Raw genomic sequence first — 23488 nt, 5'->3', positions numbered from 1 at the left:
TGGGCTGCTGCTTTCGTAGGCCCGGTAATGAAAGGCGAGAGGCCGCCTTGGCTCCGTGCTCGTGGTCCCGGAAGGCAGCCAGGAGGAACGGGAAGAAGGCCCGATGCGGTGTCTCCTCCAGGCAGTCTCCAGGGATTCGCGGTCCCCGGGTCCCTCTCCCGCTCTCTGCGCAGCTTAGAAGCGGGGTGCGCAAGGAAGCCCAAGCAAGCCCAAGGCCTCAAGCAACAGGAGCCACCATTATGATATGGCAGTTTTCGGGGTGGGGAGAAACACTTCTGGATAGGGAGACCCCGCGGGGGCCGTGTAACCCACCCAGCCCAAACCCGGAGTGAATTCGGTAGGGTAAATCACAGTCCTCTTTGGGGAAGTGCTGGTGTTCTCCAACGCGCCCGTTCGTCGTCAGTGGGCCTTAAGCGTGGCGGGGGCTCTGCCGACCTCCGGGCAGGAGCAAGGGGCCAAACAAAGCCGTGGTGTCCGCGTATCCTGCCCTCTCGTTTGGCTCAGTGTCCCCTTTGCCCATCCCGCACCCCGAGGGGAGCTCCCCGCCCCACCCACCCCCAGCTCTTGGTTGCCAAGCACGGCCCACGGACAGGACGGAAAGAAAGGCTCCCCGAGCAGCTCCTTAAGAGAGGGGGCGGGGAGAAGAACGCGGCTAGAAAGGACACAACACAGCGGCCGCCGCGGTCCCGCGGTGCCCCGGTGCGTGCGTGTGCGTGTCTGTGTGTGCGTTGCGATGACAAAGCCCCGCTGCCGTCAGCAAGCTCCAGGCTGCCACAGGGTGGGTGGAGGAGGGGAAGAGAAAGTAGTGGCGGGGGGAGCTTGGAACCCTCGCTCGCGTAGGTAGCTGGGAGCAGAAGCTTCTCTGGAGAAAGAGTTCATTCATGAGCCACAGGAGTCTCCGCGGCCCGGCCAGGTGGAGCAGGCTGCAACCAGCACCTGCGTATTTGCCTTTTTGGAAACAAGAAAGCGCGTCGATCATTACCATATTTTAATTGCCTTTCTCAAAGGTCATCTTTAATTATGGGTTGCGAGGAGGGCCGGCTAAGGGGTCTGCAACCCTCTAGTGTGTGAGTGTGTGTGTGTGTGTGTGTGTGTGTGTGTGTGTGTGGCCTCTGAGACAATGCTCCTAGCTCGGATCCGAAATGCCATTCCGAGGGTGTCCGCGAGTGCCCGCAAGACGGTCACGACGTGCTGGATCCACGCAGACCCGGCTGCGTGCACAATAAAAGCCGAGCAGGCGGCAGAGGGCCGTGCAGACCCACGGGTTTTCTTTTTAGAAACGGTGGTGCGAAGAGACTCGACAATAATAACACGCAGCAGGATGAAATCAGGGCGGGAAGAAGAAAATGCGTTTTTCGTTTGTAGGACTGAGCTGGTTCTTAACCCATCCGATCCCCACCTCACCCCCAAGAGCTTTTTTTATGCCCACATAGAGACAGGTGCGGGGCCCACTGCAGCTTGAGACCACCTATTTATATTAATATCTTCCTTTCCTTGAGCATGGTTGTCCGTTACAGTGAGAGGGAACATTTTTAATGTCTAGCCTTTTGTTTTATTGAAAATGATATCAGGACTGGTTGCATTGTCTTCCTCTGTGGCCAGGGGTCAAATAGAAGGGCAGGAGGACCTCCCCTATCAGTGGACTAGGGGAGGGACATAGGGGGAGAAGAGCGAGGGAGGGTGGGATTGGGAGGGAGCAAGGGAGGGGGCCACAGCCAGGATACAAAGTGAATATATTGTAATAAAGGAATAAAGGATAATAACAATATAAGGGCAAAAAAAAAAAAAAAGAAAAAAGAAAAAAAAAGAAAGTGATATCAGGCTAGCTGAAAAGGAGAAAAAATGTTGAGGTATTTGTTTGTTTTTTGTTTTTTTAACTTTTTGAAAGTGTGTATTTTTCCTTAGGATGTTTTCTTTCCACCTTGCCTTCTTTTTTTTAATCGCTTTTAGAACTCCTCGGTATGGATCTTGAGGCTTTGGAGGGAGAGGAGCCGAGGGGTCCAGGCCTCTTGGGCCGCTATTGAAGTGAGTAGAAATCAGTTAAAGGGCTGTTAGTAGAGGTGGGCAGCAGCCACAGTGAACTTGACTTTCTCAAAAGAGCCTGGCATCTGTGAGTCACCGTACTGTTTCTGGGAATCCCGCCTGATGGAGCCAGGGCCTGGGTCAGGCGCCTTGGAGAGTTGGAGGGTCTTGACTGCCTCTGCTTCCTGCCTGCCCCCACACCTGGCCTCCTGGCCTCCCCAGCAGCCAGCTCTGCTGGGAGGAAGGCTGCGCCAGATGACTGGTCCAAAGCCCCCCCAGAGACTGCCTGGCTTTCTCCTCCCCTGTAATCATAACCAGATGCACTTAAACGCCTTTCATCAGAGGAAGCCCGGAGCCCTTTAACAGGCTGCAATGAAAACCTTGAGAGGGCCTATCAGCTTGCCTGGTGGTGGGGCCCCTGAGCCCATTTCTCAAGTAAGTCAGCCCGAGGTTGCCGGAGTCTGGACTTCTCCTGATACCTACCTCTGAGGCCGAGGAAGTACCCAATCAAGGCAGTTGGGGTGCCAAGGTCGCTGCTAGGTGTGTGGCTACAGACCCCGTAGGAAAAAAAAAAGGCATAGGAGGGAAGGAATGAGTGGCTTAAAAATAAGGTGGAGGTATTTAGAACAGTTCCCTGGGTACTCAGACTATCTCCCTATGCCACTGCTTCCTACTAAACACCCCAATTGTTCAAGGGCAGCAACTGCTTTATTTATCTGTAGGCCCTGATAAAAGTAAGCCATTCAAATGTATGGGCGATTTGACCTGTGATGGAAAAGCTCTGGAGCAAGCTAAATCTAGACTTAACAGCTCTGACCCAAAGGTAATTTTTTTTTCTCCTGGGACCTCGGTTTCCTCATCTGTAAAATGGGCATGAGAATGCCTATGTTGACAAGGTCAGGTAAACATCAGATGAAGTAATTATGCAGAAAGTTCTAGGGAAGTCATAGTAAACTCTCAGCAAATATCCTGCCTTTGTTCTTTAAGAAGGAAAGGAAGGACTGGGACTGTGGGGGTGGGGCAGGGGTTATAGCCCCTCCCTGAGTCTAAGTTGTGCTAGCTTGGGGGTTTGAATTTGAAGAAAGAATTGCATTAGTAGCACTAGTAGCTAGTGCTTTGGTGCCCACTCATGAGGTTGGGGGAGGGGGAGGAGGGTTGCTGTTCTATACCTAGCACCACCAAAAGAAAGGGGGAAAAAGAAGATAGGAGGAGGATTCTCGGTGGCGGGGGTGGGGGCGGAGGAATTGCTTCCAAATGTGTAATCGCTGAGTACGGTGGTATCCGATGTAATCCCAGCACTAGATGCTCTAGCCTGGGTTATAGAGTGAGCTCCAATATGAGACTTTATCCCCCACCCCCAAAGTGTGGATTAGAGCCAAAGGCAGGCAGTACTAAAGCTGTGAGCAATTGGAGGGGGAGGGCTTGCCCTCTGCTTGTCTATCTCTGACAAGTCCATTCCCTAGCACTGGGCAGGGAAGGGCTGGCTGCTGCCTGCTTCTCTTTACTGTTGTTCTCAATTCTGGCTTGTTCCACAGCTTCCCGCTCCTGATAGCCTCCTCGACCCCATCCCCATCAGAGCCCTGTGAGTGCTTGGCAGGAACCTCCTCATCCCTTTCTTTTGTAGTGATTGGGGGGGGCAGCTTGATGCAAGTTAGGCAAATGGTCTACTATGAGCTCCATCCCCAGTTTGCTTGCGTGCCCCCACCCCATTTTCTTCTATGTGTACTGCCCTTCTACCTCATTCACTGGCAAGGGTCCATTAAGCCCAGAACTTGGGAGTATGGCTAGTCTCACTAGCCAGCTGGAGGCTAGAATGACAGGTGGGCCTTCAGGTCACTGGGCATTTCTGTGTATTCTGAGGCTATGAACTGCAGCAAGGAGGGAAAGAGCTTAAGCTGGCTCCCCTGCCATCCCTATTCATCTCAGAACCACTGAGACAGGCGTCTTCATCCAACACAGGACAAGAGAAGTTTGGGGGGGAAGGAATAGGCAGAGAAGCCAAACCAGTAGTGGAAGTGCTTGCTCTCTGTCGCCTGCCTGGGCAGCCAGTGTAGGTCAGGAGGGGACAACATGGTCTTTGCTGAAGCTCTTTCTTTCATGGGGAGAAGGAGTATGCAATCCACTCTCAGGAAGACATAGGTCACTATCCTCTGGGGGCGAGCTGAACTAGGAGGGCATATGTCTGGAATCAGGGTACTTGTGAGGCATGAGTGTGTGTGTGTGTGTTCTCACATGCGTGTGCACAGACACACATACAGTCTCTCTCCTTTGGTGGTGTGGTAATGGTTGTGTTAAAATAAGGTTTTACTGTGTTGCCCTGGCTGTCCTGGAACTCTGTGTAGACCGGGCTGGCCTCAAATTCACAGTGGTCCACCTGCCTCTGACTCCCAAGTGCTGAGATTAAAGGCATGCACTGACCTTTGTGGTATTAAAAGTGGAGGATTTGCAACCTCACATCTCACCCCCCCCTTTTAGATCTGTGCCTTCCTGGTCTCTTTTACAGTGCTAGAGATGGCAGCTGAGGCTTTGTCCATGCTAGGCAAGCACCCTATCCCTGAGCTACATGCCAGGAGCGCTTCTTAAGATTGCATTCTTAGTGTGTGTGTGGACATATGGAAGACTGAGGACAGCTTTGGGCTGTGTTCTAAGGATCCATTGTGAGTTCTAAGGATCACACCTGGATCGGCAAGCTTGCATGGCCAGTGCTCTGATGTGCAGAGCTCTCTCACTGGCCCTATTGCTTTTTATAGTTTTATCTGCTGTGTGCGTATGTGTGCTCGGGCACACATACACGCTCGAGTGCAGGTCAGCGGACAACCTGCTGGGGGTTGGCTCTCTCCTACTATGGTCAAGGCAATGAACTTTAGGTTAGGTGGCAGGCACCTTTTACCCTAATCTATCCCCCCTTTCTGCACAGATTTAGCAAGGCACTGTGAAATGGAGCTCCCCGCGACGTCAGTCGCAGGGAAGGTTCTGAACACAGAAGCAATTTAATTCTGCTCACAGATTTTGATGGAAAGACTAAAACAGCTGGGAGTCTGGAATCATATGAGGGCATCTTCACCTCCCCCTCCTGTCTAGCTATTGGCTGGGTCCTGAGCTACATCCCATAGCAAAAACTCAAGGCTCCCCTTGAGGCCGAGCCTCCTCCTAGGATGGTGACCTAAGTGAGTGGGTAGGACCGAATCCCTGAGCAGAATCAGCAAATAAGGCTGAAAGTTGACCTGCCCTCAGAAGTCAATGCTGTGTCATAGTCACTAGTTGCCTTTTGGGGTCATAGCCCATGAAAATTCAAGAGGGAGGGACAGAAACTGTACCCCTCAGGAAGAGTGACAAAGAACTTGTGACCATGGGGGAAAGGGGGATGTCACTGCAGGCACCCTTGAGAGCTAAGCTTAATTAGCAGTGGCTCTAAACAGAATAGTCTACGTTCTAATAGATACTTACACCCTCCAGAGGCCTCATAAATTATACGGGGGCAGGAGGAAGCAGGGAGTTAAAATTAGGCCAGGGTAAAAAGAAATACAGCTATAAGGCAAATATGGATTTTATGAAAAATAGAAAATATCAAAAGACAGCTCTCCCTGTGCGTCTGCCAAGCATGGGAAGGACCGAGGAAGAATTGAGTGTTAGGTCAGACAGCTTTTTGGCATCTCAGCATTGAAAGGGAACTAGGTAATGGATGAGACTGCCCATGTCTGCTGTTATCTTTCACCTGCCATTTGGGGTACAGTGTGCAGCAGTAGTCCTCCATTCTTCCAGGCAACACTGTCACCCCACACCTCAATATACTGTTATCTTTGTGGTACAAAGCTAGGATACAGCCAGCACATTTCCTAAGGTAAGCGGAGGGGAAAAAAATGAGAAATTACTTGAATACTTTATGTTTGTGCCCCCAACTCTGGTGTGGTTTTAAATACTCAGCATGGATACTGTTATGACTGAAAGGGGTTGGGTACATCTCCAGGGCCCCAGGTTCCCATTATCCTTGTCTCTAACCCCTGAATGGAGAGTTTGACTTGTAATTTCATGCTAGGGGTTTCACAGGCAGCATAATTGTATTTGCCTCTGCCTTTGATCTGCTGTTTCATTGTGGCCCTGACTAGGAGACAGAGATAAAAATGTGGTGGAAAAACATGATTTTGTCTGGCTTTAGAATTTGTGGTTATTATTTTCTCTGGTTCTCTTAAGATGACACACCTTCCCTAAATCTGAAATCAAAATAATTTCCCCCCTTTGAAACATCCAGTAGTTTCTCTCAGCTGCTTTCTCCTTCCCTAGTGAAGGTGTCATTAAATTTTTTCATGTGTATGAGTCTTTTGCCTGCATATGTGTCTGTGTACCATGTGTGTGCCTAGTGCCTGCATAATCCATGAGAGGGGTGTTGGGGACCCTGGAACTGAAGAGGATTGTTGAGAGCAGCCACATGGGTACTGGGCACCGAACCCAGGCCCTCTAGAAGGATAGCCAGTGCTCTTAACCACTGCACCATCTCTCTCATCCTGATAAAGATAACATTTTCAGCGAGGTTTTGAGGGTGTGCTTTGCTGATTGCATTTTAGATCACAGTGGAAGCTAAAGTCTGTGCTGAGTAGAGAAGCCTATGGTGAACTCTGACCTTCCTTGTCACCAGTGCTTGCCAGTTTGTATCTGGTTTGCTACAGTGCCCTTAAAGTGACCAGGATCTGCCTGGGCTAGTTCTTATCTTGGAAACCAAAGAAATTCAGATTTAGCAGGAACGTTGTGTGTCAGAACTAAGCGGCACTTGGCACCAGCCCCTGAAGTAGCTGGCTTTCCAGGCAGGGTCACCCTATCAGGTTGTATAGTTTGTGCACTGCACAGTGACCCACAGTCAAGGCAGATTGAGGGCTGGGATTCAGGTACCAGCCATAGCTTTTTCTAATTCTTACAAAGTTAGCAAATAGTGAGCAAAGGGAGAAACCCACTCTGTCTCTGATCAAAGATGACACAAGCTGGGTGTGGTGGCCCACAGCCTGTAATCCCAGCGCTCAGGGAGGCAGAGGCAGGCGGATCTCTGTGAATTCGAGGACAGCCTGGTCTATAAAGTGAGTCCAGGACAGCCAAGGCTACACAGAGAAACCCTGTCTCTCAAAACAAAAAGGTGACATAAAGCTGCAGAGTAGACCAGCTTAAGGGTACAGGCCAAATCAGTGTTGGCCAGCTCCATGGAGCAGTAGGTCCCTATGCTTGATCTTTGTTTGGTCATCTCTCATCTGCAGACTTCGGTGTTCTTAAGTCACTGGAAGCATTCTAGGCTGGGGGTGGAGGGAGGGTGGGAGAGGGCAAGGGTAGGTATATCACTTTACCTAAGTGTCCTGTCTTGAAAGTAAGGTGGGATGTTTTACTGATTTCAAATGTAACATTTTGGTTGAAACTTGCTTCTTTAACACCCACTTAATGTCAGGGGATTTGCAATGAATCCAGAGTTTTTCTATTTTGTTGATTTTTTTTTGTTTTGTTGCTGCAAGAGCAGCAACTTCTCTAAGGGCCAGATTATATCTCCAGCCACCTCTTGTTAAATCACACCCCTACCCGTACATATCTTTGTCTTCTCCATTGTTCTAGCACTAAGTTTAGAGATGAGACTGATCTCAAACTTGTCAAGACCTTTCAGCTTCAGCCTCCTAAGTGTCACCGTGTCCCACATTACTTTTATATTTTCTTAAAACTTTTAGTCTTAATGAAACGGAGGGGGAGTTTTACTGATTTCAAATGTAATGTTTTGGTTGAAAATTGCTTCTTAACCACCCACTTAATGCCAGGGTCTTCGAAATGAATCCAGAATTTCTCTCTGTGTGTGTGTTTCCCTTAGTTTAAATAAACTTTTGTCCTTTTTCCTAAACAGCAGCCCTTCTGGAGTAATGACTATTCTCTGGAATTTTGGAACTATGCAGCTATATATCTATCTATGCATTTATCTGTGTATTTTGTTTGTTTGAGTCAGGGTTTCTCTGTGTAGCTCTGGAACTCACTCTGTAGACCAGGCTGTCCTTGAACTCACAGAGATCTGCCTGCCTCTTCCTCCCAAGTGCTGGGATTAAAGGAGTGTGCCATCACCCCAATTACTCTTAGTAAATCCTTACCCACCTGATCTTACCCCAGCACTGATCTACACTTCTAGAAATAAAGGCGATTTTAAAAATAATTTAATGGATCCTTCCCCCAGGCCTTTGATTTACGTCGATTTCACATTCCTTTTATTTGTGTCTAGACATTTGCAATTCTGCCTTTCCACTGAGACCGTAAAGTGCTAGACGACCGAAGGTGTCTTTTTAAAAATTCACCTTTGCTCTTCTGTATTCCCCTAAGTCCTTAGCAAGTTTTCCTTCAACTCATTTTACACCTTAAAAAAAAAAAAAAAAAAAAAAAAAAAAAAAAAAAAAAAAAAAAAAACGGCCACATAAAGTTACATCCTTCTACAATCGAGGGCCCTTGTACGCCGTGGTTACTTTCAAATCCTCTCTTGTCCTGAGAGAGCGTGCCTTGGAAAGCCCTTGAATGCTGGGGACTGTGCTACAGGCCTCCGCCTCGCCTCCCTCGCAGCTGGCTGGGCACACTGCAGTTGGGGACCGAGGACCAGGTTCCTGGTGTGTGCCCGGAGCTGCTAAACGTGCTGGCCATGTCAGGGATCCGAGGACAAGAGGTGGTTTAGTCGGAATTAACCCCCCACCCCCACCCCAGCACCGGCGACTCGGGGAGGGAAGCTCGCGAGCAACGGTCTCCCCGAGGGTCGCCGCTCTTGGGTCGCGCGCGGGGAGAGGGTCCACGTGGGCCGCGGTGGGGAGGGGGGTCTTCCAAAGGGAAGGCAGGCCGCCGGCTTCGCGGTCCCCAGCAGCTTGGGGGGAAGGGGACGGCTGCGAGGAGGTCCCTTCCACCGAGCCTGTGGCTCTGCGGAGCCACCGCCGGGGGCAGCACGGCCCGCGCCTCCCGGTCAAGATGGCGGCGGGCGCGCGGCCACGCGGGCCCCCGGCGCCCGCCAGAGGTGGCCTCGCAGCCTCTTAGCCCGGCGCCGCCGCCGCGCGCTGTCCTCGGGCGGGGAGCCGCGCCCCCGGCGGGAACGACTCCGGGGGCTCAGTTCCTCCACCCCCTCCGACGGTCTCACTGTGTTCCTTCATACTGGAACATTTTCTTACACCCGGGCCGTGTGTCCTCTCCTGTACGTAGGAGGTAGGACCCGGCTCTCGGGACAGGGAGTGAAATCCGGGTTACGCTTGACCGAACGCTAGGAACAGCGCTTCTGATGAACGCTAGGACCAGCAGGAGACTGCCGGGTGGGAGTCTCAAACCCCGGAGCATTTCCTCCAACCCTGGAGCACAGTCCCACCGTAGTCGTTGCCACCAGACAGTACCCTTTGTAGGACAGAGCCCAGAGCTGTTGAAGTCATCAGAAATGTCTTGAAAAATCTATAGTATTGTCTAGTGAAAGCTATAGAGTAAGGCCTCCCTCCACCCCCGTTTGCTCTGACATCGCCGTGCTCGCTGTGTAGGCTGCCTTCCTCCTAGGACACTCAGAAACCTCAGGCCCGAATTACTAGAAATGGCATTGATGAATGCGCTGTATTCTGCGTGATCTCAGGCAGGGTTGAGAGGTCCGGGTCTCCACCCCCTTCAGTGAGGGACTGAGACAGGTAGAATCTCAATGGGGAAAACCAGAAGTTCCCAGAAAAGCTTCCTTATTACCTTTTGGGAACTGTTGGCAGACATCTCCTACCATCTCAAGGTTTTGTCTAAAGTTTGCATGTTGCATTATCAGCTCTGGAGAGAGAGGCTGTGTGTGAGGTTTGGGGGTTTGTTTTGCTGACGGGAAGTCGGTCTGATTTGCACTGGTTTGTTATTCTGAAGGAAAATGCCCACCTCCCCAGCAGCCACACCGGTTATTCTTTCCTTCTTCAGCAGTTCCCCCCTTTAATTATACCTCTCTTTTGCCCCAGTTTAGGCAGCCCCCGGCTCTTTGTTCAAGTACAGCCATAAACCCAAAGCCAAGCCTAATCCTCTCTGTTCCTGACCTTCCCCTCAGTGGGCCTGGAGTCAGGCTGGCTGTCGGGGTCTCTTGCCCGATTAGGATCAATGATGCTACCAGTTGTATTCCAAGTGTGAGTTCTCCCTTTCATGCTTTTCAAACGTAGTTTTGCCAAAACAACAACAAAAATCAATCAAACGAATAAATAATATGCAAAAAGGAAAGTTCCAAGCAGCCCAGGAACGCAAGGGTCTGGCCTCTGAGTTGGGTTCATCCTGCCATTGGAACCAACTATTGGATCTTTTTATTTATTTATTTATTTATTTATTTATTTATTTAGGCTTCTTTACACAGAGTCTATGTGATTCTGGCTGCCCTGGAACTCTCTGTAGACCAGGCTGGCCTCAAATTCAAAGAGACCTATCTGCCTTTGCCTCCTTGAGTGCTGGGCTCAACCATCTTATTTCTAAAGCTTCCACAGAGCCAAGACATTTGCAAGCTGCCCTTGCACCTACCTAATGCCTCTCCAGGAGCCTGGGGCACCTCACCTGCACCACCACCCCTAGTCCTTTATCCAGCCCAGCCCCTCCCTGGAAGCGCTGTAACCTTAAACATCTAGACAGCCTGCCGGCCAAGCTGGTTTCGGTGACGACTCCCTGGAGACGGCAGCCTGGAGCAGCAGGCCCCATCTGCAGCGCAGCTGAACGAGTTAAGCTGCCCCAGGCGTGAGTGAGTGCTCGGCTGTGGGGCCTGGACCTGGGAGAACCCAGGCGGGAGCCCCGGGCAAGCCGGGCCTTAGGGGTCCCGAGTCCTTCTTTCACAAGTGCTCCTTGAGAGTTCCAGAAGAGCCTTGCTTAGCTAGGGTGGCCTCCTAAACCAGGCCCAGAGTGAAGACAGCAACAGGAGGTCAAGGCCCCCCGGAGCGTGCAAACGTCTAAGACCTGAAATATTTGATCCTTTGGCTCCAGTGCAGCGAAGGGGCCACGATGAAGACAGGCAGGCAGGCAGGCAGGCAAGGGAGACTCGGTTCTCCGAGTAACCCCTAGGTGAGCTTAAGTTACTCCAGACTTCCCAGCCACCACCACCCCACCCCTACCCCCACCCCAACCCACCCCCACCCCCCGCCCAGCGAGGGGCTAGAACCTAGGGCCTCACGGGCCACTGCTGTTTCACTCCCATCCGACCCCGCCTGGGCCTCACAAAGGCCTTGTGGGGCCCCGGCGGACCAGAAGCGGCCACCACTCCCAGATCTTTAATTATGCTCCGAGACCCTACCCTTCCCCCACCCCATCGCCGTTTCCAGCCCTTTAATCAATTTCACGATATTAAATATTAATTTCCCGCCAGCCACGCTTTCTCGAAGGAGGGGGGGAGGGGACACGCAGGGCAAAGCCAAGAAAAGGATGGCTTTGCTGGGTGTGACCAGGGTAACTGGGTGTGGAGGACACGCGGGCTTCTAAGTGACCGTGCCAGGAACTCAGGAGCTACTGTGTCTGCACCTGGGGAACTTGGAGAGTTATGAACCCCCGTGGTGCATGTCTCCAGGAGGGGCAGCGAGGTGCTCAGAGTTCGGGTCTGGCGGGTGACCGCCTCCTGCTCTGCGGCCCCCTCCCCACCTCCAGCCGTGTGTCAGGCTCACACAGGCCTGCGGCGCGCTGCGATGATGGATCGCGCCTGGCGGGGGTGATTTGGTGTTGATCGCACATTATCACTGGCAGGTTGGACTGGTTGCTGATGGACGACTTCTAGCGGCGGCGGCAGCAGCAGCGTCTTCAGACACTGCGCGGGGATTCGCTCGCTTTTACAAGGGTCTTCCCTCCTACCGCCCCTCTCACCACCTAGGTGGTGGCGAGAGTCTGGGAGAGAGTGGGGGTCTCTCCGTCCCCAAGGCCACCCACCTCGGAACAGGACCCAGTGTGGGCCGCAGGCCGGGAGAGGAGGGGAACTAAGACGTCTCTCCCACTTCCTCTCATTTCTCTTTCCCTTGCTGCCTGCCCACCTTCCGCTTCCCCATCGAAACACGAAAGGCCTAGGTTACTAGGCCGGTGATTTCCTCGCTGCCCAGCCCAGTCCGCGGGGGTTCAGGCTCCCTCTCCCTGCCACCCACGACCCTCTCAGGGCTCCCAGCGGCGGCGGCGCTGGGGTGAGCCTCTCCTTACTTCGTTTTCTAAAGTGCCTGCAGATACAAAAGCGGTTTCGTAATGCCTTCCGTCTGCGAGAGCCGGAGGACCTTGGCTGACCTTTCGGAAACTGATTGCAACTGCCTGTTAACAGCCCGTACTGACCGCACTGAGTCGAGCGGAGGACAATCATTTAAGTGACAGACGGCGAGGTGGCCCCGGCTCACTCGAGCGGCCTGGTTAAATCCGCCCCTCCCCCCCCAGCTACTCCCCCAGCCCCGGGTGCACTGCGGGCCTTGGCCGGCGCTCCGGCGAGCGGGGAGGGCGCACCGTGAGCCCGTGTGAGTGTGTGTGTGTGTGTGTGCGTGTCTGCGATTATGGGCTGAAGGGTTAACCCTTCGCGGAGCGGCCAGGTCCCTTTGAAGCCGAGCGCTGCCGGCTTCATCTGCCATTTGTAAAACAGGAATAAAGGGGCCGCCTTGTCCCACTATCCCTAATGGGTAAAACTGCACCCCGTTAGCGTGACCTGGGCACTGTCCCCGCTGCTGCCGAGGAAAGATCTCGACCCTCGGCTCTTCTGCCATGGCGCTATGTAACCTCCCTGCGCTTTCCTCCTTTTCCACACAGAAACAAGGAACAGCACGGGGACAGCGCAAGGCTCCGAGGTTCGCGATGCAGTGGACGTGGGTGTTCCTGGTGTTTTCTGTTTTGGAGACTGGGAAAAGGGGAGGTGGGGGAGGGGAGGCTGGTGACAGGGCACCTCGGGTCTCTCTGTCTCTGTCTGTCTCTCTCTCTGGAGAGATCGCCAGCTGCTCTCCAACAGGCAGCGCCCTGAAATCTATTTAAAGAGAGGGAAAGGGGAGGAGAACAAAGGGGGAGGAGGGGGGCGGCGAGCGAGCAGGGAGGATCCGCCGCTCCGCGGGCACATCAAGCGCTCACATCTGTACACTCCGCGATCGATGGGGAGAATGGATAATATTTGTCAGCTGCAGACCTTTCTCTTCCCGGTTCCCAGGAAGGGAGGGGGCGAGGGAGGGGGGGGAGGTGTAGGCAGACCAGGCGGGAGAGGCCGCGTCAAGGACAGCGCGTTTCCCGCTGCAGGCACACGGAAACCCAATGCCAAGAAAGCCGGGCAGATTTTTCTCTTATTATCATTATTAATTATTTTTTATTATTCCACCGCAGCGAGCGAGCGAGCGCTCCGCCGCGCCCCTCCCCCGCTCGCCTGCCGCCTCCCTTTGTTGATTCTCAGCTGCGAGCGCGGCGGGCCCGAGCCACGGTCGCCGCCGCGGAGCACGATCTGCTCTTGCGCCCTGGGTCGCAGCTGCGGCTCAGGAAGTCAGGGCTCCGCCCCCGCCCCCGCCCCCCCCACGGCGCGGCAGATCCTGCACACCACACACACATACACACACACACGCACACGCACGCGCGCGCCCGCGACCAACTACCAGGCCAGCCTAGCAGTACTTCGATGAGATGGCTTTGAGTGTCCCCAAAGCTCAGGCGCTGGCTGCCTGGACCTGGAGCGGTGGGCCGGGCACTGGCCTTCATCACTCCTTTCCCTGGCCGCTGTACTCCGATGCCGCCGCCATCCTCACACATGGTCTTCATTTAGCACACTAGCGGCTTGCTTCCTCTCTGCTCCTCTCCTCAGGGCTTTTCGGAGCGAGGAGGGAGGTTTAGAGGAAGTTAGAAACCTTGCCAGCCCACGGGGAAGGGGGAAAACCCTCATTCGCAGTCTGAGCTTCCGAGACGGAGGGGAGCGTCCCACGGGGGATGGGACAGAGCCTGGGGGTCCTCCTCAGATGGTGGGAAGGCTGAGTAAGAGGCGGCAGTCAGGAGAGCGATAGCAAATCTACCCTTATTCGTCTTTTTTTTTTTTTTTTTTTGCCTGTTATGCCTAATATCGCTAACCTAGTTAGGTGGAGACAGGGATAGGGTGCGGTGCGAGCCGAGCCGATGGAGCTGGCAGTCCAAGAACGAGACCTACGATATGTCAGACTGACCCAACAGGAATCCCTGGCTCTAGCTCACTGAACCTTTGCCTGGTTGAAAGCCTGAAGCGGATGGCCCACCAATTGGCCTGGGTCCAAAAGGTGGGGGAGGGGACCCTGGGCAGAGATTGGGGTGTATTTGTATACCCATACCCTCTTGCCATACCAAGCCAGCCAGAGGTGGCGTCCCTGACTGCTCTGAAGTCCTGGGCAGGGCAGGAAGCTGGCGCGGCCGCCGACTCGGCAGGCATCACTTGGCCTAGCCTACTGTTCGCTGGAACTCGCGAAGCCCCAACACGCTGAGTTGAGTTCTCAAGGCTCCGGCCTGGTCAACCTGAGCCGCTTGCCTCCCACACTGTCAGTTGGCCCCGCTCGACGTCTCTCCTCTCCCGCCCTCAGCTTTTCCCTTCCTCGGCCGATCTTGGGAACTTCAAAATTGCAGTCAACCGCCTTTTCCGAAATTCAAAAAGAAGTTGTGTGTTTCCCCGGGGGGCGGCAGCCTAAAGCTCTCCCCCAGTTTTCCGGAACAAAGGCTGGCTCTCCCCTCCCCGCAGCACCTGGCGCCCCTGCAGGTTCGGAACACTCTCTTTAGGAAGCCGGTGGCCGGGGTGGGGTGGCTGGCTGGGTGGGTGGAGGCTTTCTTTCCTCTGTCTCTGCCACAAAAACCTCGCCGGGGAGCCCGAGAGGACACCCGCTGTTTGGGTGAGGTTTCCACCCAGGGTGGCTGTTTACCCTACGTCTGCAGCCGGAGCTCACTGGCCCACACTTCACTGCGCGGGGCAGTCCGCGAGCTGCCAGGCCCTCGGGCACTTCGCCCGAGGCTTTCGCAGCACTGGTACCAGGGTGCATACGGGAAAAGCGAGAGGTCGCTTCCAATCCTGATTTTTTTTTTTTCAGTTCACAGACCCCTCCTCCCCCCCACCCCCACCCCGCCGCCGCCCCAACAATAGCCCGGATCGGGTAGTCTGTCAAAGGAGTTTAAGGGCGGAGAGAAGAGCTCCCAAGCAGTCCTTGGGTTCCCATCAGACGGCCTACCCCCATCCCCCCATCCCCCCATCGCCTGGTGACTTCTCAGACCCGGGTGCCCCCTGGACTCCACTTGCTACTCAGAGGTGCTTCTTCTCCCTCTGGACAGCTCTCGGAAGCTCCACCTGCCTCCGCCACCCTACTAGCTAGACCCCCCAAGCCTGGAGGGAGGGCTACCCCAGTGGCCGGCGGCGCCCCGGCCTTCTCGGCGGTGCTGCGTGGCCTTAGATCCCGCTCCAGCTCTTCCCTTCTCCCCGGCCTGTGGCCGGCCCCAGGCGCCTTCGGCGCGGCCTGAAACTTGATCCCGTGTCGGAAGGACAGTATGTAAACACCAGGCGCGCTCCGTGAGCCCGCGGGAGGGGCCGTGGGAGGGCCGTCCGGGCAGCTCCGTGGCCCCGCGCCCCCACCCGCCTGCTCGCCCGGGGCATGATCGGCAGGGCCGCTGCCTCGCTCTCTGCCTTCCCTGTTGGCTCAGCTAATTGGAGCCGCCGCCACTGTGGCGGCCTCTTGTTGAAATTTCTAGATCGCAACCGTTCAGTCGTGGCTGCCTGCGGCTCCCTTCTCCTTCCCACAGCCGTTATCTCGGCCAGCAACTTGTTGGTGATGGGGACAGTCCCTCTACTGACCCTGGCGTCAGCCTCTGCATTCACCTCAGCAGTTCCGGGAGTGTTTTTTTTTGGGGGGGGGTGAGAGAAAGAGAGAGAGAGATAGAGATGTGAGGATTCCCGCCAGGATTCGAAGCTCCTGGTGCTAAATCAGGGGAACCTCCTGGCAGAAAGCCTTTATTCTCATGGCCTTCCACCAGGAAGTAGTGGCAGTACAGAGGGCCTCCAAGAACAACTCCACTCCGCTCGCTCCCGTTCCTAACAGGAAAACATTACAAAAGGGTGGGGTGGTGTAGGCAGGAAAATAATTCCCTCTCTCTTACCCAGTCCCCTACCCTCCTCCACGCCACAGTTTGGAACTTGGTATGCAAGTCCCTCCTGGCAGAGGCCTCCCACACTTTGGGTCTTGGCCACCCAAATGCCAAGCTGCTTGCACTCTGGGTTGAAGTACCAGGCAGATCTAGGGGAAAAAATAATACTCTCTGGGTTCTGGAGGTGCAATTCCCCAAGGCTGGGTCAGCCTGTGGTACTTCCTCTGCTCCCAACCTCCTCTGGTTAGCCTCTTGTCCTAGTCACGTGTTTGTACTGGAGGCAAACTATGTGTGCGGCCTGGAAACTGTAGTGGCCTCTAAGAGGCTCAGAGTTTGACCTTGTGGCAGAGTGGGACTAGAAAGCAGTTTGATAAACTCAGGGAGAGATTGCTGATGATGGCTCTCGGTTGCTTTCTAGCCAACGTGTCCGCACAACCATTGCTAGTGGATTTCACAGGCCCAAGGCCCAGGGTAAAAAATAGCAACCCCTAGCCAGGAAGTACATGCATGTACTCAGGCAACGTCCCAGGGGGCTGGGTGAGTGAACCACCATTAGGGGGATCTTTCACAGCCAGAGAACAACTGCTTTTCCTGCATGGGTTCTGAGAAGGGTGTCTGTTCCCACCCCTGGGTTTGATGGTTCTCTGACAGCTGTTAGGGAACAAAGACTGGAGGCCATAGGCACATTGACTGTCATTTCCCAACCCCTCTCAGTTCTTCACTCCTAGCTTTTACCCAGATGATAACTATGAGCTTTTCCTGTGACATCTTCCCAGTCTGTTTATACTAGAGCGTGATTTCTCACTCATTCCATCTTGGTTTGAACAATGAAAATGATTTCGCAGAATTAATGTTATTACTTTAGCAGGTCAAGTTCACTTAGGGTTTTTGTTTTTGATCTCAATTTTCCAGACCTTTCCAATCAGATAAATTTGTTGTCTCTTATTGTCAGGTTCTCTTCTATTTCTATAGCTGGGAGAAAAAGATTCCTGGAAAAAAAGTGTTTATTCTCCTTCACCTCTGCCTAATCAGTCTGTGAATGCCTCGCTCCTTTTTAGGAAAAGCATATTTCTATGTTTTGATAAGGAAGAGAATAATTGGTGTTTCTCTTCAGGCCTGAAAAGATAATTATGCATCCCGGGAGCTTGCTGTCTCCTGTCTGTTTAACAGATGATCTTGATTCTGACTCTGGAGCACAAGTGCTTTCTTGGTCCCCTCCCCTCTGTCACTCCCCCTCAACCTCCTAGCTACCAAGAGACCTGAAGGTGCTAGAGCTCAGAAGACCTGGCAACTTAGGCATTCCTGTTTGTTTCTTATCATTCAAAGAATATCCCGAGCCCTTGGAATTCCTGCTTCATCTCCCTGAAAGCTTATGCCAAGAGCTCCTCCCTATGGGGCCGGTGGTGATGGATGTCTTGAGGCTTAGGAAAGGAGCCATCATGGTGGGAAACTGAGCGCCTGCCTCCAAGACTCAGACCTGAATCAAAGGAAAGTACAGACAGCAACTGAAGGACTCTATGCACCTGGCTGGCAGCCTGCACGGAAACAACTCGGTCCCTCCTCCATCCATCCTCCAGCTAATAAAGCCCACAGGCAGACCATTTAGTTGGCTTTGCTTTAGCTCAGCTTAGGAATGGTACCCTTAAGCATATCAGGAAGCTGAGATGCAGGCACAACTCCTCACTTCCCTTGGCGCCTGCTTGAGCTTGGCTGAACTTGCTGTTCCTGTCTTTTTAGAGGAGCTGGTTGCAGTCTTGAATCAGGCTCGCACTGTGACACTTCCCTAGGGGTCCCTAGCTATTGATTTTTAATATCCGTATTCAATATTGTGTATTAAATATTGAATCCATGCATGAGAGGATGTGGTGCAAATCACCAGCCGTGCCTGTGACTTTAATAGTTGTTTTATTGCCCGGAAACCACAGTTGGATGCAAGGCATCCTGCAGCCAAAGCTGGTGTGTGTGTGTGTGTGCGCAGGGATGGGAGGCAGAGACTGAGGCAGAGGCTGAGAAAAGCTGGGCCTCCTGACGCTGACTTGAGACCTCTGGAATAGTTCTTGCTGAAAGGATGGGGAGGCCTTTTACAATGTTTGCCTAAGGGCAGGAGAATGGGGCCCCACTCCTATGTTTCAATGGAAAGAGCTTGGACGGCTGTGTGAGATTCGGACAGAGGAAGAGGTGTGGAGCCATGTCCTTCCTTCCGGGACTTCCCTAACTGGATGTCTGTTCCTGGCCAGTAATCAGCCTTCCCCTCTACACACTCATCCCAGGACATGCACACGGAACTATTGAACAGGAAAGAGAACTTCAGCAGGAAGCCCTAGGCCTCCATCAGCTGAGCTCTGTAGCCTTTTAGTATCTATCCACTCATCTCTCTTAACCTCTGGGGCAGTTTTTCGCCTCTTCCACTGTGAGTAATGCTGTCTGCGCCGTCTCCCTTATAGCTGGACGGAACTGCTGGTGCTAAGGAGATAATATTCAGGGGAAAGGCTTTTGTCTACTGCTGTCCCCAGGTAGGTTTAGGGATTAGTGTTGGCTTTCCCTTTCTGTTTTTCCCATCCTGCAGGCTGTGACTCCTAGATGTCTTCCTTCTCAGACAGAAGCCCTTTCCTCTTTAAAGGCCTTGTCCTCCACTCTGCAGCAGCCTCCATTTGGCCACCCAGACTCCATGATACCCATCTTGTCCACAGTCAGGTTTTGAGAGGACAAAGCAGGGAGACAGGAAGGGCTAAAACAGCCACGTGTGTATCCCAGTGTGTGGGCACAGGGAGTGTGTATGTGCAAAGCCAACAGCAGTGGGAAAGCCCTTGGCTTCATTTGAGGGAGGAGAGGCTGTTTTGCAGCATTTAGTGCGGCACAGCTGGTGGTAGCAGGAGAAGAGCCTAGGCTGCTACTCAAGGATTGGCCAGATAGCCTTGGTACCTATCCCGGGTCTTATCACCCATTGCGTTTCACTGCTAGAGGTTGAGGGAATCCCGGCTTGGTTCCTAATTGCTGGAAAGTCAGAGTGTGTATTTGTACTCTAAAGCTACCGCCATAGGGAAGCCCAAGTGGAAACTCAGTGGATCATGGCACTCATAAGACCATGCTCACGACTGCTATGTTTGTCCCAAGCTCGGGAGAAGTGTGGATGATGCCAGAGGGGCCTGGCCCCATGAAGAGTGCCCCAGGGACCCCTCTTCTGCTGGGAAGCTGCAAACACACACCTAACTCACCCCTGACCGACGGAGACCAACTCTGGCAGCAGAGCCCGCCGAGAGCCGGGGTGCGCGTTCTTCTCTAGACACATGAGTGGAGATATGCCAGGCAGGGCCTGGCTGGTTGCGCACGCCTCCGCGTCGGGGCTCGGGCGGCTGCTGCAGCCTGTGTTTCCGGGTCTGCGGCTGTGCCTTCCTGGCGTTCTCCTCCGGCTTTGTCTCACTGCCAGCTTCTCGCCTGTCCTCATCAGTCTCCTGGGTCCACGGGTCGCGCCCTGCCTCCCCGAGTGCGCCTCTGCAAACGTGTGTGGCTGCCTTCCCGAAACCTGGCCTCATCCCGCGGGCTACTGGCCACCGCCTTAGGGTCGCTGTGTGTGTGTGTGTGTGTGTTTGTGCGTGCGCGCGTGTGTGTCCGCTTCTAGAAGGTTCCCCTGTCTTTAGAAACTGTTCGCAGGACTACGAGAGGAACCTCGAGGGTTAGTGTTCGCTTCGCTCCGACCCAGGCCGAAACTGGCGAGGGGCTTTTATTAGCTCTCCTCTGCGAGAGTCGTGGGGGGGGGGGTGTCACACTTCCTTGGCCGACCTCGCTGTTTGTGGACCTCTCCCACTACTTCGGAGACTGTTAGTCGCTGTGAAGAATTTGGGCACATGGTTCTTCTGCCGATCCGAAACTTGGCCAGACATGTGGGCTGGGGTCCGAGAACCTAGAGTGCAAGCTCGCTCCCGTACCAAATGCAAGGACCCGCGATGGATCGGCGGGCCGGGAGTGACTGGGCTGAGAGCCAGAGAACACCTGGGAACACCCTAGGCCTCGGGGCAGGTGACACTCTTCAGAACCCCGACTCCTTTCTCCTCACAGCCCCCCTCTCCCTCTCCCCCCCTCGCCCCGGGCCGCCTCTGCGGCGGAAACACGGTCCAACTCCTTGAAAGTAAACTTGCCGCGATCTGCCAGGGCCGGGAGAGAGGGAGCGAGCCGGCGTGGGTGTCTGCGTCGGGGAGGCCGGGAAGGCTAGTGTCAAGTTTCAGCCCCTAATGACAATCGGTGGCGAGGTGCCAAGGCTCTGAACGGCTGGAGGGGAGCCGGGTCGGAGTGGAGGGGGCGGAGGGAGGCGCGGGTCGAGCGAGAGGGACCAAGCCAGAGGGGCCCAACTTGCGAACCCCCGAGACGCTAGGCGTCCACAAGGGCCGAGGGAGGCGGCGGGGGCGGGGGCGGGGGCGGGGGCGAGGGCGGGGGCGGGGGCGGGCACTGGAGGAGCCGCGGGAGCCGAGCGGAGCGGAGCGCAAGCATCTTCCGCAATCCATTCATGCACTGAAGCGCGTGCAGAGCTGCTGCTCGCTGCCATTGTTACTCGCGGGCGGTGTGGGAGCCGAGCCTCCACTCTGGCGAGAGATAAATGGCCTCTGACAGCCCCTCCTCGCCAAGAGAGCTCCTCGGATTTCACCGCGCGGCGGCTCTCAGGTCGGTGCCTTGCTCGCTTCCCGGCGAGAACCTTTAAATCAGCCTCCCCGCCCTCCCTTCTCCCCGGACTCTGTCCTCCGCCCTCCCCGTCCGGGACGGAGCCCCCCTCCCCCCTGGGGGGGGGAGCGCCGCGCACGGGTTCGGGTCGTCCCCTCAGCCGGGGGTTATGAAGTGGGGGCACCGAAGGGAGCCACGGGTGGGAAGAAGCAGCTAGCTTCCCCCCCCAACACACCCGGGGCTCCGTTCCTCCGCCTGAGCGCCCCGCCTCCGCGCCCACAAGATGGATCAGGCTACCGCGCGGAGAGCGGGCTGTAAATATTTTAAAAGTCTCTCGCGCGCCGGCGGTAATGGCTTTCGCAGTTGGAATGTGTGCTAGGGAAAGAGGAAGGGCGACGTTTGTGCTGTGTTGCAGGTTGGGGGAATTGTTTCTAGACCCTCTTCCGAGGTTCGGGGCGGGCTGGACCGCCGGGATCCCGGTTTTCCTGCCCCGCCGCGTCCCCTGGTAGCATGGAGAACACCAGTCGTTAGGGAACTTGAGTATATACAGCAGGGCGACAAAAGGCCCAGTCGAGGTGATTCCGGAGACACTCTTCTCCGAGGGACGTCTCTCAATGTCTTGGGGCTGGGACTAGCCTGAAACCTCTGATCCAGGTTCACTTCTCTCGGGTGATCCGGGGAGGGCGGGAAACTCACAAATAAGCGCCCCCCCCCCGAGTTTGCGTGGTCATTAAAGACGGGGTTTGGTTTTTTGCAGCGGGGACGGGTCCGGTTTGTGCCTTCGGTCCACCTTCCCAACTCCCCTGTAAAGCCTCGATCCACTCGCCATCCACTTGGCATTTGAATCTTAAAGTAGCTTTGTGGCTACTTAGGTTTGAAACCTGGGAGGAGGGAGCGGGAAAACGTCGGGGCTCAGAGTGGTTAATGCCCAGGCTTGGTGGCAGTCACGTGTGGGCACTCTTGCCTCCTTGGTTGGTGTAGGCTTGGAGTCTTTAAGGCTGAGCCCAGCCAGATAGGAGAGGGTGGGGGAGGGGATCCAGTCTTCTCTGTCGGGAGAGACTTAATGGGCCCACCACAGGGTGTGTGTGTCGGGGTGGTGGGGGGTGGTGGTGAGGTGGTCGCCTTTGCAAGCAGGGCCGCAGACTTGCTTCAATAAATCTGGGGCAGGCCAGGTGCACCAGGTTCTCGGGAAGGTTCCAGTAGTGTGGGCCTAGCTTTAGGGCTGCCCATTTGTATCCTCCACCATCCATGCCCACTCCAAGACCCGTCAAAGAGTGGGTGCGGGAGGCTTTTCGGGGCGCGCTAGGGCTGCCCTAGACGTTCCAGTGTGTGGAGCTCTCGGCTCTGGCAGCTCCGCTTCCAAGGGTTTGAGTTGCGCCCTTCTCGCTTGTTTGTCTCGTGTGAGCCTCGTAAACCGCCCTGATTTATTACCCAGACTAAATGCTTAATTTGTGAATATGAAACAGATTAAAAAGGGCGGGGGTAGAGGGCTTGAGGTCGGCATATTTTAGCAATCAGACCAAAGCAGCCCGGCAGATGTTTCAAATTTGTCGACATTTTCAGGCTCATGTGGAAAGCCAGTCAGAATGGTCAAGAGGTCCTTTTTCCTTCCTTCAACCTGAGAACTTGGCAGTGATCAAAAGGAGGTGATTAGTAGCTACACAAAAAAGACACCAGCAGTCAAGGAGTTAACAGAGGCTGAGCTCTTCACCTCCAGGGTTGGGGTGGAGGGGATGGGGGCCTGAGGGTCACAAAGGCAAGCTGGTCACAAAGCCTGGAGGGGGCCTAGCTAAAAAGGCCCAAGAATTAGAAGGTAACTGTAGAACAAAGTCGAGGGTCCATTAAAAGTTAATTCAGTAAATAAACTTCAGTGGCGATAAAACAAATAAGAAAGATGGCAACTCCAACTGAAAATAACCAACAGATAATAGAAATAAATAGCTTTGATGTGGCCTAACCATGTGCTTTCCCTTTAGGCAGGTCCCCACAGTGAGCGGCCCAAGAAGGCCTCTGTGGAACACCCTCTCTCTTTGAAAAGACCCCATGTGTACAGGCAGTGCTCTTTGGCGTTTGTCATTTGGGAGCAACTTCACACATCAAAGGCGACCACAGTGTTCTTTTCAGCTCCCTGGTTCCAGCGGCCCAGTGAAGCAGATACAATTTCTATAAATTGGCCTTCTCCTCTGGGTTTTGATTGATCATCACCATCTGAGATTATTGAAAGTCTAATGTCTTATTTCACTTTCTCCAAGGGGTGAAGAGGGGAACAGTTTATTGGAAGTCGGGCCACGTGAAGACTCCTGCCTTGTGCAATAGTCATTTTCATTAGCCTGGATTTGTCAGCCTCCTGAAACTCTTATGCATTTCCTGTGGGTCCCCCTTCCACCTTCCTTCCCCCTCCGGGCCTGTGCTTATATGGTTGCTCACAGGTAGAGTCCAAACTAGAGCCTTCCTGTTGGGAAGGAGAAAATGGCTGTTACCTAAAGGAACAAAAGATGTATTTTTTTAAGCATATTTATTCCAATGTCAAAAATCCCTTCTTCAGCCTTTGTTTCTCACTCCAAACTTTTTTGTCCCCTTTTGCCTAGATACAATCTTTCATTTTATTAAAGTTGATTATGGCCCCTCTGTCTTGTCCTGCGCCAGACAAAGGCTTAGGGAAAGTCAAAGAACGCGTTAATTATATGTTTCTTGTAAACTGACTTTTCATTTCCCCCTAACACATTTAGCTTGCTTGGTGTTTAGTTTAGCACTCAATTGCTGCAAATATGCTGCT

At 54.1% G+C, this 23488-nt stretch overlaps 1 protein-coding gene across 3 annotated transcripts in view; it reads left to right on the top strand.

The window, feature by feature from the left end:
• Nucleotides 1–23488, top strand: part of Bcor (BCL6 corepressor) — a 117436-nt gene that overhangs the window by 7882 nt on the left and 86066 nt on the right. Inside the window, exon 1 of one of the 3 annotated variants that reach the window (XM_021643619.2) lies at nt 20553–20715. The exons of the other annotated variants lie outside the window; for them this stretch is intronic. The gene's annotated coding sequence lies outside the window, so the exon portion shown is untranslated. Of the gene's footprint in view, nt 1–20552; nt 20716–23488 lie in introns of those variants that run through there. 3 annotated transcript variants of the gene reach the window in all.

This window comes from Meriones unguiculatus, chromosome X (genome assembly GCF_030254825.1).
Source record: "Meriones unguiculatus strain TT.TT164.6M chromosome X, Bangor_MerUng_6.1, whole genome shotgun sequence".
NCBI classification, from domain to species: domain Eukaryota; kingdom Metazoa; phylum Chordata; class Mammalia; order Rodentia; family Muridae; genus Meriones; species Meriones unguiculatus.
The sequence above is the reverse complement of the archived record's forward strand: the minus strand, read 5'-3'. Positions and strand labels throughout refer to the sequence as shown.